Genomic DNA, 14,989 nt, shown 5'->3' with positions numbered 1-14,989 from the left:
TGTGTGCGCATGTGATAATTACTGCAGTGCAGAGGCTAATTGGGCCAGTGCGTATTACTTCATTAAAAAGTCTCCCTGCTGGTATCCACTTCCAATCTGGGCCTCATCTGTTGGAGGGGTAGGTGTCCTCGCAGTTTCCTGGGGGAAATGCAAAGGAATTATTCTCAGGTAATATCCAGAGGTATTGAAATGTCTGTCACAACTGAGCATAGATAGATAAAAGGTCATAAAACTTTGTCATAATGTACATCTGTGTACGAGAAACACGTCTAGAGGCCACTCGGGGCCTGTATTGGGAATGGTTGTCATAGCAAACAGCTTAGTATTGACTTCTGTCAAAGACTGAGATCCTCTGGTTTTTGTCCGATCACTATCCAGTGTGTGTGTGTGTGTGTGAGAGTGTGTATTTTCAAGCCGTCCATCTGAGAAAGCCTTTTATTACATATTAAATGAACCAAATGAGCAGATAGCAATCAGCTAAAGGGCAACATTAGCTTCTGCACAGCAACACTGAATACAGTAGAGGCAGGCTGTGACTTTAAGCCATTGTGTGTGTGTGTGTGTGTGTGTGTGTGTGTGTGTGTGTGTGTGTGTGTGTGTGTGCTTTCAAGCTACCTGAGGCCATATCATTGCAATAAAAGATACAGATTATAGATCACCATCAGCAAATCATCCATAGTCTGTACCATCCGGAAAGAGTCACAATATATCATGTCCATTTAAAAAGAAAATTGTTGTGAATTGTTATTCATTTGGAGAATAAATAATCAGAGTTTTGGGTGAAAATGCTATTTACTAGAATGGAAAAAGAGGGTGGAAAAAGACTGTGGATAAATGGGTAGAGAGCGAAAATTAAAGGATGAGGGGGAGACACATAATGGGAGTCGTGACAGAGGAAACAGGGAAAATGTCTAACAGAGTAATTTATGACAGTGGGAGAACAACATGATGATGAGGGGAAGAAAAACAGAAAAAGGGAGAAAGGGGGAGAGGAAAGGAGCATTGGGTGCCTCAGCAGGTGCAGGAGAGGGAGTAGAGCTGATGAGCCAAATAGCAAAGCACTATCTCGCGCCATTGTTACGCGTCTGTAAAGATGGACCAGAGAAGGTGAGAGATGAACAGACAAAAAACAGGTTTTACACTTACAGTATGCTGAAATAAATCCAGTTTTCTCCTTTTATTTTCCTTTAACCCTTACATACTGTTAGGGTCAAATTTGACCCGTTTTGACATTTGACAGCAGTAAAAATACCCTAAACGTCATTCTTTTAGCCTGAAATTTGATGACTTTTCCTAAAGTGACCCAAAATACACAAATATGAAAATATTTTAAAATTGTATACTTTTGAACAGGTGCTACACATTTTTGTACACTGAGGCTGTTTCGGGTCAAATTTGACCCGTATCTATTGAGATGGATTTTGGATCTACCAGTGTGGGTAAATCAAGGAAAATGGTGGCTTTAGGGAATCTTGAAAGTGTACAGGCCATATATGTGTATATTTTTTATAGGACAGTGGTGACAGAGTTCAAGGGGGACCTCGACACTGTCACGAGAACTGTCTGTGTTCCAACAACATTTGCCCAGGTTCCCGCAGAGACAGACACCTGCTGGTCTTTGAAGGGGCATGGGGGAATCTTGAAACAGTGAAATAGTAAAACAGCACAGGAGTGATCATGGTGCACAAAGGGAACAGAGGTCATCCACAGGTCAGAGGGTGCATTTAGTCTCTTTTGACTCCCGGCTTTTTATTATTTAAGCTCAGTCTTGAAGCCTTCATTCACCGGGGGCGCGATGAATAAACAACACAAATAACGAAATACTTGCACTTCGAATATTTTGTATCAAATCTATTCATATTGACAGCTATGTGAATTTGCAACAGTTACAACCTTTTTTTTCAATTAAATTAAATAGAGCGAAAAAATGTAATTAAAGATTTGAATAGAGTCGCAAAGGCAGAGGACAAACTACCTGGATCCTAATGAACCGGAGCAGCGTCAGGCAGTCTGTCTGAGCTAAACTGTAGCCTAAGCTTCTGTAAGCTATTTTATTGAGTTTCCTTTCAGCAAACTGCTCTGAACGAATGTCTCTGTGTTGAACGGTTACACAGTGTACGTGTCTAGAGCTTTTATTGTGAAACGTAATCACAAAAAGATTGGGTCTGGTATGTGCTGCCTTTGTCAAGGTTGAAAGGAGTAAGGAACTTTGTCATCTTGGTTTTTCACTACAAGGCCTCCCTATTTTACACTTTGGTGTACGTTTTGAATATTTCCGTTCTGCACAACGTGATTGGCTGTTGCCTTTATCCGTGGTGCAAAAGCTCAGAAAAATTGTCCTTGTTTTTCCGAAAAAAAATCATATGGCTTTATTGCCACGTAATATTCACTTTCTGTGTAAAAGTACTATTGAAAAAAATTGAATTCATAAAAATATATTGACCCTCCCAGCTTTCACTGCTCTAGATGGCCCAATAACGCCTAAATCTAACTGTAATTAAACAATGATCAAGTTTGAGAACATTTAAGTCAATATAAATCTGGGTGTCATCTGCATACAATTGGAAGTTTCAGTTCTTTGAAGATGTTTGTCCTAAAGCAGGGCCTTGGGGCCCTCCACGTGAGGAGACAGTGACAATCACACATTGAGTTTTTCTAAATAACTGTCCTGTCAAGAAAGTATGAATGAATCAGAATCACTTTTTAAGTACACATACCAGGCATTTGACTCCGGTTTTATTTATTGAACTCAACATTATGATGCCAACATCACTAGCACTGCACACTTTGGAATATTTGGAATATCCACTATTATGAAATTTAGAATAAAGTTCTGCGATAAGTTGATGAGTTGTCGTTGAGGTCAGTGGAGTTAAAGAGGTTGATCAATCTTTCTGCCGGGAGGTAGACTTGAAACTGAAAACTGACATTCATACTTACATATAAAAATGAAACCATTCGTACCTGAACTATCCCTTTATTAGTAAACTATGGTGTGAATCCAGCATCAGGTTACAAGACAGACGCAAAGGTGTGAAGGCAACAAAATCTAGGTTGAAGGAAAGGACAGACATTTTAAGTAGACATGAGGAAGGAGATAAGAATTGAGGACATAGATGGAATGATCAGTGAGCCGATTAGCTGCAAGTCAAGCAGGTGTTCACCCTCTCCTCCGATCCCTCCTTCACTCAGTGTGAAGTCGGCAGAGGAATCAATAATTGGATGACTCATCCAGCTCAGCTCTCCTACTAACACATTCTGGGCAGCGTTCTTCATAGCACTCCTCATACCCCTCCTAAAGACGTACTAGTAAAAAAGTGAAACTTTGAAGCGGGGTATCCAGAATTCATGGAAAAGCCACGGTAATTAATTGATGCTGCAGTGAGCGCAGCCTAGAATATTTTCATCTTTAATGGTGCCACTCGGGAGCGCACTCAGGCAAAGGGTGCATTACTGCCTATCTATAATGGATGTGTCCCGTTCACCACACAGAGCCCTGGCTGGGAGGACGGTGTAAAGGGATACTCCAGACTCTCCAGATTAAAATAAAGGCATGCAGTTGCTATCTACTATCTTTATTTACAGATTATAAAGCCCTCTGTGGCAAATGTGTGACATTGCAAATAAAATTGAAAAAGCCCACCTTTGACTTTAACATTGTCATTAATCATAACTCTGCCTCTCCATAAACCTCAATGCAATTTATTTGCAATTTTAAATGTAAAGGTGCCATTAGAGTTTTATAACCCCAGAGCACACACATTTCCATAATTTGCTGCTGACTTTGCATAAAGTGAAGCCAGAAAGAGTCTGAGAGCAGAGCCTATCTTATCACCATGCACTGTCAAGAAAGAATCACCCAAAGTAATTCAAGTTGAGTAAAATCTCAAATACTCAGTTTGCCTCATGTGTATAAAATAACTTTCAATAACCAAATAAAAACATCAGGTCCAACAATATCCCATAAACCATGCTGTTAATAGATTAATAAAATGGTTAAACATGGATCCTGTTATTCTTTCCTGCTGAGTCCTGGTTGAAAGTATTTACAGCGACTTGAATATGTTGCCTAAAGATCCGCCTGACGATGCATCTTCCTCTGACACTGATTTAACTATTCCTCATCGTTGTATTATATATATATATATATATATATATTATACATATTCTTTAAGGGGCTTATGGGTGAGTAAGTAACCGCATCCACCCAACAACACGCACACTTTCCAAATGAGGAAAACTCATCGTGTGCGATCGTCTTGCACAAACACACACTAAGTAATCCTTTCATCCTGACACACTCATAAACACACACACATACACGTCACTTAGGAGTCTGCTGTGTGGTCAACTGGCTACAACAGTGCTAGTGAGTTGTTATTGTAAGAAACAGCTGGGCGACCCGTCCCTGTACGTCACAGCTACGGGCAGATTATGTTAATAGGAACATTTCAAACAAGACAGTGAATTATTTTAGTATGCATTATACGAAGCAATTATCAAACATAGGTTATTGCGTATTAGCCGATAGCTATAGTGTCTTGGACTTCTATCTACCTTGCTCTGAGCATAACTTGATGCGTTCGCTGCTGATATGGGTATTGTTTTATTGACACACTTTACATGTTACATGTGACGAATAAACAACAAAAAAATTTAAAATACATGCCTGAGAATGTTTTGCATCAAATCTATTCATACCTGCAGCGATTGCCTTGTGGTCACTTGTGTTATGGCTTGTAGATATTTCATTGACAATTCAATTGAAAACTGAATTTATATTGAATGTGCTGTGTGACATATCTGATTTTATTGAAAATAAAGAGAACTTCCTTATATAGCAAATCTAACGTCATGAAAATCAAAATATTTTCTTAGCACCCCAACACACGGACACACGCGAGCTAACGCATGACCCTCCTGGTGGAGATCTTGTATCAACATTCATAGGAGTGTTGGCTCTTAACTGTCAATCAATCTGCTGCTATTCTGAAGAATATGCACTGTGGTATTATTTATATTAAGGAAGAAAGATAATTCAAATTTCAGTTCAACTTGATTGTGTTGCTAAGCATGTGCAGCATAATAAGGGCAGAGATTCTCGGTGAATCAATGAAAATTCATAACGTGATTTTTTTCTCGTCTGTTTTTGAGATTCTGTGTTCGAGAAAATAAAAGTCATGACTTGTACAGTAGGTGTTACGCTCTCCTTCATCTCCAGCTCCAGATGAGTCACTCCCGCTGCACTCAGCTCATCAATATTCCAAAACCTTGCCTCCCCATGCCAGCGGGCGCGGGACGCATTATTAATTTAACTTTTATTTTCCAATTTTCTCTGCCTGCCTTACCTCTGCCTGCTGAGATGAGTCAGGGAGGCTGGAAGGAGCATCTAGATGAGCCGATGCTCCCTGTAGGGCAGGGGTCCCAAACTCATTTTCACTCTGGGCCACATCAGCATCACGGTCACCTAAAATGGCCGGTTGTAAATGTAAGACTGTGTAAATGTAACTACTCCTAACATATTGGTAAATAACTGTCTCTGCATTTGATTATTGTTTATTCAAGTGTAAAAATATTGTACATGCAGTTATATAGATGTAAAAATATATTTAAGCACATTTCTGTTATTATAAATTAAATCCTTTTAATTTAGGGTGAAGAAACCCACATTACTCTATCAAAGATCAAACTATTAAAGAAAATATCAAAGACAAATATCAAACACAAGTTATTACAATAACTTTGTTCAATGCTTAAAATCCTTTCAAGGGTGCGTTTGCACAATCCCACGTGAAGTATTTCATGTGTTTTAAAGCCACGTTTAAAGTAGTCTTCAATGTACTCACAATACATTTCCATTTCAAGCGTACAGTAACCAGCCAAAGAGCTGCTTCTATGACTGTGTGTTTAAGTATCTCATCATTTTGACTTTCTATCTCATAACTTCAACTTTCTATCTCAGAATTCTGGAATTCTGACTTTCTATCTCAGAATTCTAGAATCCTGCATTATGCATCCTTGAGTTGCTGAGAGGTCAGATACGGGGCTGTGATGTTTTTCAAGGCTGAGACAAAAACCTTGAGAAGATGAAAACTAAGATATCTATATTGATCTTTTTGGCTAGTTTATATTCATTACATGGGTTGTGGGATTTTTTTTGCATAGAGCCAGCAAATGCAATCCTTTTGACATCATGAGTTTATGTGCTTGTAGCAATAGGCGTGTGCGTGTGCGTGTGTGTGTGTGTGTGTGTGTGTTACGTAACCACTGTGCAGACTTGGTGTATTCTCCACTGACGCTGGTAACCAGCCCTGGGCATTTTTCCATTTCTCATACAAGTGGTGGTGTTAGTGAGCAACAGCTGTATCAAGCACTTCTCATCACATCATTCTCCATGATTAATTATAAACTACAGTGCAGTGCCTGTTTGGAACAGGAGGGCCGCTTGGCTCCCGGTCCCCGATGTGCTGCAGTGAAGTGAAGAAGAATTTGGGTTGTAACTTTAGTACATCCAGCATCCAGCAGCAAAAGTGAAGAGCAGCCAATGAGCCGGGGACTGTGAAGCCCCGCTGAGGACGAAGCTCCGCCCCCTATTATTACAAACAGCACTATTCACTTATTCGGCAATATTTGACGGGTCCAAATTGCACCCAAAGAAACTCCAGCAAAACGCCCAGCAAGGGTTAAGAAGATCTAATGAGCGGTTCTCGAGATATTAGAAGAACACACACACAGAGATTCCTTGTTTTATAGTTAAATGTATAAATTTAACTCTTCAAATTGTAATCATGTTATAGCTAAATGTGAGCTTTACTCATCGGAAAGGAGTTTAATTGTTATATGTGTATTTTCTTTAAGTTATATAGGCTTTGGGTTTGAAATCTTATTTTTAAAAGTAACACATAAACAGAGTAAAAAGTACAATATTCCACCCTTAAAGTAAAAGTATTTGAAAAGAACATGAATCAAAGCCAATGTGAATACTCAAGTGAAGTGCAAAAACCTCAAAATTGCACAGAAGTGCAATATTAGAGTAAATGTTCTTAATTACATTCCACCACTGGCGGATTCAAATGTACAAGATCCACAACATTAAAGGATAAAGGAGGGTTCAACAAGCTTTAAATCCAGCAGGCATTCAACTGTGTATACATTTCTGAAGACAGTAAGATCTACTTCATCTGATGAACTATAGCTCTATTCATGCATTTCCTCATTTTTGTTTAGCCCTCCATATTTAAAATTCATAACTGGAGAAGCTCGAAGATAAAGAGCTGAGCAGAGTGTTGTCACGAGGAGAGTGCTTTCAGAGCCGGAATGCCAAAGTGAGAGGCCTCGTTATAACTGGAATGTTTCAGCGCGATGGGAGATGCGCTCGCAAATGAACACTCTCCCAGTCTTATTTGCAGCTTTGTGCACAGTCACTCGCCTTCGTCTGAGAGATGGCACTCTTCATCTCGGCACCAAATACTCTGCTTCGTTAGTGGAAAGGAAAACTGAATTTTTTTCACCTTGGTCCAGAAGACCTTGGACCATCTGCCAATTTCATGATTAGGTTATGATGCACGGACTGTTGTGGGGATGGAAAGCAATCTTGTGTAGAGTGGCTTCTCTCGACTCCCTGAGGGGGAAAATGGGCTCCAAGGATGCACAATATGCACCGTTTTATTTAGCACGGCACATTTGTTTTCTTCACCTGAGAGAAAGTTCTTGAGGTGACGTATCTCACGATGTTTTACTGGAAGTGGAGTTATCTCATCTATCTCAAGTCTATGCCAGTACAAATTTCATATCTGAGACGCTTATTAAGGACGGTCATTCATCATCGTCATCATCGATCCAGCTCCCTGCTCTCTCTCACACATTCATTAAGTCCTCCGGTGTTGGTCTTACAGGTGAGAACATCCTCTCCTCACAGCCAGAGGAGATTAAGTGGGAGCATTACAGTGCGCCGTCAAAGCATTAGTGAGAGTTGCGAGGTGCGTTAAAGCTAGCCGTCTCTGTCTGGCTGGAGTGTTTAAGTCTGTGAAGCCGAGGCCAGAAGAATTATGCACCAGTGGAACTGGGATCTGTGTTCTACAGCGGTATTGTGTTTCACACAGTCACGACTCGCTATGCAGGGAGTGCTTGCCTGTGAGATTACAAAAAAAAGAGAGTCCGTCTTCGTCTCTGAGAAATAGCTCCAGTATAATCCCTCTGTCTGAACACAGGTGATATCAGCTGCTGCAGGATTAGCTGTGACACAGTGGGCAGGTGTTGAGGGATCATCTCTTCAGTGCATTATGTTTTTAAATCCACATTCTCATTACTAGATCATTCTTTGATGAAATTACCAAACTGACATTACTCAGACATTACCAGATAGAATTTAACATCATGTTTACTGCCTTAAGAATGTTGCATTTCTTCTTATATCTTGTATATTAACATACATTCTTACCAGCCGTCACTGCGTGTGGCAGCTGTTGTTTTCACGTTGTGAGTCTGTGTGTGTGTCATCATGGTAAAATGTGTGCCTGAAGACACCTTCAGTAGTGGGAACTACAACAGAGGAGGTTTTGAATACTTTGCCAGGGGTTTATATGTCTGTGGACAGGAAGTGGAGGAGATTGGTATCCCCAGGCCACGCCCCTGGCCCAATTTGGCGTCGCTGCTGATGCGATCCCATCGCATGATGGTTTCTAGTGGAATATATCTGCAATATTATAATTGTAAATAATTGTATGTTTTTTCCTAAAATACAGTATGTCGTTATGATAATTAGAGAGTCATTAAATTCAGTCCTCATGACTATAATTAGAGAAATACGATCTATTCCTGTATGCAACAATAAATGCTAAGCAGTCGACAAAACGATCTCACCTCTCGGTCAGTTTTATTCTGAGCTATCAATCATCTCACATGATCTTCATTAGCAGATAAGGTTTGCTTGGTCGTTATGGAATGGACTGTTCACTAAATCCAGCGGGTTTATCTGCTCTAAGACACAAACGTTAACATTTGTTGGCTAACCAGCTTACTACCTTCTTCCAAGTCTTTTTCTTTTAGAAGATTCTTGTTTTAAATCAAGTCAACTGAAACCAGTCTAGAGTCAGCTGGAGCGTTTTAACCAAGCTTTTGGGTTCAGGTGGATTCAGGTGGATTCACAGTAACCATGCTGTCAGTCTGGACGCATCCATCTCCACTGAACCACACAGATTTATGTATGTGGCATCAGCATGTCAAACAGCAAGCCAGTCCCAGCCCAACTGGACAAAAGTGGCCTTCAGCAGAAGGTCTTGTAGATTTAAACACTGCAGCTATGAGACCTTGTCCTTTGACATAAACCGTGACATATCCAAAGCTTTAAACGTCTTCAACCAGTATATTCTATTTCCTGCTTGAAGTGAATGGGAACACGTTCAAACAGGGTCAGACATTAATATGAAGAATTTTAAAAATATATGATACAGTACATTAATACATCATTAGGAGATCATTCGAGACCCAACATGCAATATGTAGTGCAAATGAGCCTGTGGTAGTGGAACCTTGTAATTTGTTTGTTTGGGTTGAAGTTCAAGTCAGCTGCTGATCACACACTCAGACACACATGGCTATTTGTGAACAACCGTCTCTCTCTCTCTCTCTCTCTCTCACTCCTGAAATGATATCTGCTCTTCATTGAACTCTCCAGACTCGGAAGCAGAGCTCCCCTGCAGAGCGAGTATCTGTGCCGGATATGCCAGTGAGGTTCAGGTCCAACGCTGCTGCCATTGTATTTCCTGAGAAGACAAATATCCAGTTACGTGTCCAGCTCATTCATGGATTTTCCACATGTCATGGAGCTTTGGGTCAAATGAAGCAGTGGAAAAAGCTCTAAATGGCACCATGAATACGTTTTACTCTCAGCACCTGGAATAGTGAGTCAGTGTCGGGGTATTTAGTTGTATCATTTGTACCATACAAACAAATGAAACTGCTTTTCAGTAATAGATGGCAGCAGTAAGAACAAGCCTGAGCTGTATCCTAGCAACACAACTGCAGGGATGCAAATGATGCAGGTGGACTGCCTATTGTTTGGACCGGCCCATATTCCAAAACGTCTGGAAAATGTCCCACCGAAAGCCCACAGCCCGTTATCTGGAAAACAAACAGCCATTGCTCCGACAGTACACACTGTCCCTGCAACAAACAGGTGCACATGGCTCATTTTTATGCAGAATGATGTCATTTAGACCTCCCTGATTTTATGACCCACCCTACTATGCCTCTCATTGGCCAATTCTCGTTGCGTTGGTTGGTTTGGGTTGGTTATGTTTAGGCAGGCAGAATCAGAGACAGAGTAGAGAGGGTCTTCCTTTCACCATAGAGAGCAAGGGCTGAAAGGCTAACCGTGGCAAGCTAGAAAACATCAGATATCAGCATGTCAAAGGATTATTTTAGCACCCTTTATCTGCCAGGGATACAGTTAATGTATGTTCTGTTACATCGTTTACATTTTACTTGTTTACGTACTTATTTTAAGCCCAACCATGATGGCTTTTAAGAGGTTTCGTGCGTAAACCCAAGCAAGAGACTTAACCACGTGTTTATTACGCCTGCACGCTGGGCTACCGATAGAAAGTGACTCTAAGGGGCCGGGGTTGGGAGCATCAGTAGTTGGAATGAGAATGTTTGTTGCAGGGGGAGTGTAATGGGCTGTCAGACGAATGGGCTGTCTGTCCAATGGGATATTTTTCAAACTATTGGAAACGGAGAATAAAGGCACGGCACCAGCATTTACTGGCTGCAGGGAGCGCACTGGGAGGTGAAAAACAGACCTCGGGCACTTCTACTCGGTAATAAACGTTTTCTCTGATAGTGAAGCCTGCCAGGCAGAACATGTAAATACTGAAGAACCTGCCTGTAATTCACAGGAGAAAACATCCTCTTTTTCTTATAATATGCAGAACTCCTTCAGACACAAACCTGCAGCTTGAGGTGTTTATGATGAGTGAAGACAGTAGAGGGAGTCGTAGAAAGCAGAATTTAGGACGTTAGTCCAATTCTGTCCTCCGGTGGAAAAAACATCCTTTGGCTGTTTTTGAATTGGCACAGTGAGCAGCGCGCAACTCTATTGTGTTTAAAGGCACAACACATTGGCGTCATCTAAAATCCTGTAAGCAAAAGCATATTTTAAACACAAACACTGCGATGATAATGATTTCTTGCTGTTTTACTGTATTACTTAATTCATAAGGAAGCTCATTTTGTAACAAAACTAGGAGAAGAAAAAATGACATTCCACACATTGCCAGTTTATTGCCTTGTCCCATGCATTCTGCTTATTAATATGTTCATACTAATTATTAGAAACCATCAGAAGCCACTGCATACAAGACAATGTAGGGGTTTCCGTCACACCGCTAAGAGTTTTGTTGCAGCAGTCAAAAAGCAAGAGTCATTATTCAATAGTGGGTGTTATATGATGTATGTTTGTAAGACACTTGTCTCCAGAACCGTGCAATGTAAAGGAGAAGTCTGCATCACGGAGATGGACGATGGCATACGTGTCGTGATAGGTGACGTTGCACTCTCAGGCAATGCAACGGAAGATGTTCCCCTCCACAGCTAGCTGCATGTGAAGAACCATCCTTCTGTCTTTGACTTCTCCAGTCAAACGGTACCTGCAACCACTCCTTTGTTCTACCCATATTACCATTTGTATGGTTTTGCTTGCAGCCAATCACCACAAGCGTTCTTTGATCGGCCCACTACAGTCGCTACATCCCACAGTTGGGATTGCCATCCTAAGAGCTGCTAACAACGGGAACAACGCTGGTGTTACGCTTCGGTGCCGACATGGTCCTTTTACCAAGGGTCATGTTGAACAGCTTATAATGAATAATTGTGTGGATAACCAAGTCTATTAAAGCCAGAAGTAAGTCCACAAAGTGACTGTTGTCATATTATTAATGAGTAAAAAGCATTTAATTAGCAGTCTTTTAGGTTATTTCTCTCAGACCGGGCTGTTTTTAGCGCCTGCCTCTGAATTCCTGTATTTAAACACCTGTGAGTCTCTCAGCGGTGAATGACATTGAGAGCGGCGGAAAGCTGAAACACTCCCCATCAATAAATAATGAAATGTACTAATTGTGGCTCCTGTCATTTAAGAGTGCGAGACTTTATCTGAAGCGGATCCCAATGCTTTATCCTACTTCAACAAAAGGTCAAACAGTTCTAATGATGCTCTCCTTTGAGGGAGTCGAGCTCGATCACACGCAGTGCAGGAACTCTTTCTAGAATACGAAAATGAAGGTCAGTTTTCTGGGCCGCTGTATTTCCCACAGTGACCATCCCGCCTGGGGAAGAGGAGATGGTGGGTGCAGCGCAACACGACCGCTGCGCGGTTACGCAAGACCAGAGAAAGTGCAACAACAGCATTGAACCCCTGGCTCGGAGGAGGGAAAGTGCCAACAGTACACAAAACACCTGGGAGACAGAGAGAGGGAACAAGAGGAGAAGGGGAGGGGGGGGTAATTCAATCACATCAGTGTCCTCATTCACAGGACAGAGAGACAGAGAGACAGAGTTATGAACAACTAATGAAATAAGCAAAAGCTGAGTAAGATATTTGTCCCTGTCTCACTCTCGGTTAAACAACAAGAGAGGTGAGACAAGGGGAGGGATGAAGGTGTGTGGGCAGAGAGACCAGCAACAAAGCCGGACGGGCGAACACAGTTTCTCTGCTACAGTAACTCCTCCACTCCTTTAAGGTCAAAAGCTCATGCATATTAAAAAACGAGAGAAACCTCCCATCCACTCTCATCCCTCTGAGCTGAGGAGCGCACGCATGCTCACACACATACACACCATCAGGCCTTGAACACACAGCTCTCCAAGCCCCATCATCCACACTTCCATGATCATCCCCCCCCCCCTAAAAACCCAGACAGACGTCAACCCATATCTCCAGAAAAGAACAGTGGTTCAACCGTTCAACCTACAAACTGTATGATACGATTATGGTTGGAGACAGAGGCTGTGGCAAATAATCCGCTTTGTTTAAGGTTAGGCAGCTAATCCGCTTAAGGTCAATGTTAAAGAGTAACGACACACTTGAATATGTTTTTTAAGTCCTAAACTAAATGATATGACTGCACTTTGATGAAACACATCAATGATGGTTTGAAAATGGCTCAAAACGCCATCTACTGTTTTTAAATCAGCAGAGTCACATACAAAGGAGATTACCAATAAGAGAGAGAGAGAGAGAGAGACTTTTGTTGTCTCTCATTCATACTTGCGACTTGTGTCCTCTCACTGGACCTCTCACTGAACCGGTTCAACATCTTCACCCGAACATCTGGCCAGAGACTTTGAACACAGTGGATATGAATCCGACAGCGTGCATGGAAATTGTAATCCCACTCTGACGACCCTCCATCTCATTCTGCATTTATTATGTCCAACCCTGCTGCGATTCCTTCCCCTCTCCTTCATTTATACGACAGTGTATAATATCTTTGCAACAGCATTCATCTATAAATTATTCCTTTTAATCGGAATACAGAAGTTTATAGTGGCGGCAGCCTCCAACCTCGTGTTCACAATCTTTCCAATCACCACATAATCATCGGCGCACTCTTTGAAGAGCTGGCTGTGATGTTCCCATCACGTTGTAGTATAGTAGGTGCAGCTGAAAGGAAGCCGGATGAGAAGTGAATTTGGAGAGGAGAGAGAGCGCACCCTCGCCACATCAACAGAATACGTGTTGCCTAAATAACTAAGGGCTAATGAGACGTGATCATCCCACGCCACAGCGGCTGATTAAGAAGCTGACCATGCATGAAACCTCTCTGCTTCACTTTCCTCGTCCACAATCCATCATGGCAGACATTGTCTCTGGAAATTGTTTCTGCTCAGGGCGCCTGCGTGCTCCCTGTAGGAATGTGTCGTTTTTGATTGTTCCTGTTGGGGCAGCGCTGGTTACGCAGGCCGGCTGTCCCTTCAATGAGCAACCAAACTTAGTCCGACGAGACCACCGACTGTGAGTCATCTCCAACCTTTGGACATAATAAAAAATAAAAACTTCAAGTTCTGTGAGGTGTGACGATGTATATGGCTGATGTCTGGCTCAGATGGCCAAGTGTGTGTGTGTGTGTGTGTGTGTGTGTGTGTGTGAAAGGTCTGGTACTCGGCTCATCGCGTCAACGCGAATATCCACAGGTTGTGCAATGTCTGACTCAGATCTGAGGCCTCTGGTGTGTGTGTGAGTGTGCGATTCCAGATGCAAGGTTGAGAGGTTGCCCTACAAAAGTAAAAGAGCATTAAATGTGTTTGCATCCTTATTCAAATTGTGGTCGGAATTTTGAACAAAAAAAGATTTACAATAAGATTTTATGCTTGGCTGAGGTGGAAAATTTGGTGAGGGATAAGAAATGAATGTGACAGAGTGCAATAGAAACAGACTTAGTGAATAAATCATATCGCACATGAAGCATAGACACAACTTCCTCTCACCTGAAGAGATGAAAAAATACAGATAAAAACATCAGATGTGTGTGAAGCGATGAGGAGACTAATTTGCGTCAAAGGACTACTGCATGAAATGGACATTATTTTTTTATTTTTCAAAAAAGTAATTATTATCATCAAATTTTCATTCAAAATTAAACATTAGAATTATCATGCCTATCATGTCATCTATTTTTTGTTTTCTTATGTTTGTTATATATCACATGTCACCTTGAGTTCCTCTTCTTTTCTTGGGTATTTCTTCATTGTTGTAACACCTCACTCACTGCTGTTTTGTTTTTGCACCATGCAACAGTTAATACAATAATAGTATTTTGTTTTTCAAATGCCATATTTCCACCACTTTTCCTCATTGATGTTTTTGGGAGAATTGGGTAACACGTTCAAAGATGGCGTCACAGTATTTCCTTTGAAAGTTGTTCACTGGGCCACATTTTGGCCGACCCGGCTGACTTCCTGTGAGCTCCCAGCACACATTATTAACAGGACA

The sequence above is a fragment of the Anarrhichthys ocellatus genome, unplaced genomic scaffold (assembly GCF_004355925.1).
Source record: "Anarrhichthys ocellatus isolate YVR2014 unplaced genomic scaffold, GSC_Weel_1.0 scaffold14, whole genome shotgun sequence".
In the NCBI taxonomy this organism is placed as follows: Eukaryota; Metazoa; Chordata; class Actinopteri; order Perciformes; family Anarhichadidae; genus Anarrhichthys; species Anarrhichthys ocellatus.
The sequence above is the reverse complement of the archived record's forward strand: the minus strand, read 5'-3'. Positions refer to the sequence as shown.